The following is a 2,441-nucleotide window of genomic DNA, read 5'->3' as shown; positions in this document are numbered from 1 at the left end:
AGAGAGAGAGAGAGAGAGAGAGAGAGAGAGAGAGAGAGTGAGAGTGAGAGAGGAAGGAGAGTTAACACCTCGCTGCAAATATTATTCTATGGCTACAGTGTACTTCCGCGCGAATTACTAGGAACAGGCAACCGCGTAATACTTGGCCGTCCTTTCAGGCCTGCGCACAATCAGGTTGCACAAAATTCGCCGATTTTCTGGGCCCATTGATGACATTGCGGGAGTAGGTTTACGGAACTTACTACTCACTGTACGCGGACACTTGTAGTGAGGGAATTCAAATTTTATTAGCGACACTATGGGTGCTCTCACCTAATCAATGGTACAAAAAAACTATAGTTGTAGTTATAATATTCCTATAGAGGTTAGGACGAATTAGGGTTTAAGCGGCAACTTGGAAAACGTGACAGTAAAAGAAGATACCGTAATAGTTAACTCGCTGTGAAGATGTTATTGCATGGATAGCGCTGTGCTATCTTATTATTAAGAATGTGTCTCTCTCGACCTGTGTCGGTCGAGACATGTTTTTAATGTTCGATAATAGCGCGTTATGCCGCGCCTCAGGAAAAGAAAATATTCCAGAAATAGTTTTTAATGTAGCGGCATTCACTTGAGTGAGTTTTCCGTTCGAGCGAACGACGTTGCTATTGCGAATCAATGGGAGATAATCAATCGGCCAATAGTCAATCGCGAACGTTCATTAAGGATCATTGGATTTTGAAAGTGCATTTCATTAAGTTATTGCTTTGCCGTTTTGAACGTTTTGCCGTCTTGAGTTATTTGTTTCGGGGTTGTCCTTGCAATACACAGTCTTTACTTGCAAAAGCCGGTCTACTCGCACTCGAAGGCTATGATAGACCTACATCGCGATCAGAACGATAATTGTACAGTGTCTACTTTTGTAAATAAGTTTTAATCCAGTTAAGAGACATTCATCTATTGGAAGAGCCACCTTGCTTATTAATGGATATAGTGCATATAGTGTTCCTTTCCTTTCAAACAGTTAGTGGCAGCAGATGGAAGTGAATTAACTAGGGGATATCGGGCTTCACCCTGGAAATCAAATAGGAAAAGAGAGAACGGTAAAGAGGAAAGAAATCTGATGTATCTCCCAAGATAAAAATTGCCGACGTCAAATACGAAGTGAAGAAGGAGACAGGAAAAGGGAAAACAGTATCGAGTTTATCGTTCATGATTATGATTTTAGAAGAATGTCAATAACAATTAGTATTATTTCGAAGCGAAAGAATATGCGTGACGTTCGCATTATTAGTCGACGCTACAACTTCTTGTAACCGGATATCCTTACTTACCGAGGTAAGGCAGAACATATATTCGACCATTGTATTGCACACAACACCGCGAGAATAATAGTTATAATATTTCGAATAAGTTTGAACGCGTGCGATAATGAATGCAGTTTGGAGTCCGTCTTATACGTCGTGTAAGAATATTCCGCAAACATTAGTGACACGCACGTGTTACGCACATTTTAACATGAATATTTAGGGGCAAAGGGTAAAATACGCGTATAGTGTGTATATTCGACTCCAGAACGTAAAAAAAAATTGTACTCTCTACAATTTCTTTAACAACATCTCCAATGGAATTACAATTTTCTATTTTACATGACGTTAACACGAAGGATTTTATGTTTTACACGACGTTAACGCGAAGTTTAATTTTCTTTTTTTTTTTATAATTCTGAAGAAAGTGAAGAAAGAGATACATCGCGGAGGGAGAGGGATGGGGAGAGTGAAAATATTTACATATGGAATTTATTTTCACATTTTGACGCGTGTATCGACGTACGTACTTCCCAACTAGGATTGTTAAGCTACACTTTTGCATGATGCGTTTGAATTGTGTTTACTATCATTGCGCGCGTATTTCGCGATCGATTGATTTTTATTTTCTTTTCCTCTCATGTCTTACGATCGGGCCTTTCGTTTCAGACGATGAAGTGGTTTTTACACGAGCCACGCCAATCGAAAAGTCAGAAATATAAATTGCGCTGTAATAGCAATATTTTCGTAAAGGCCTTAAGAATTTTATGTATCTGCATACAATCAAATTTTATACGAGAATAAAGAAAGCGTGGGAAGGAAAAATCAAAATTTTGTTCACCGGATAAATTCTGCACGTATCGTTTCTACATGACCAGGCGCACGCTTAACATTATTATTTACTCAGGTCAGTGGTTGCACAACAATTCACGGTGATTCAGTATGCGAAAATAAATTCTGTATTACTTCGTTCGCACACAATCCAGCGATGAGCCGATTCGCCGCCTGTGAACGCGAATCGGAGGTAGCCGTATATTAAAAAAAAAATATATAAAACTAAAAATAAAAAGATACTGCCAGAGTGATACCGCCCAAGACCCCCTGCTTGTATAGTTACAAACATTTGTATCTTTTGTGATTATATGAAAGATATAT

Source organism: Odontomachus brunneus, unplaced genomic scaffold, assembly GCF_010583005.1.
Source record: "Odontomachus brunneus isolate Ranch 3 - 2012 unplaced genomic scaffold, Obru_v1 Obru_scaffold_201, whole genome shotgun sequence".
In the NCBI taxonomy this organism is placed as follows: Eukaryota; Metazoa; Arthropoda; class Insecta; order Hymenoptera; family Formicidae; genus Odontomachus; species Odontomachus brunneus.
This window is presented reverse-complemented; position numbering follows the sequence as displayed.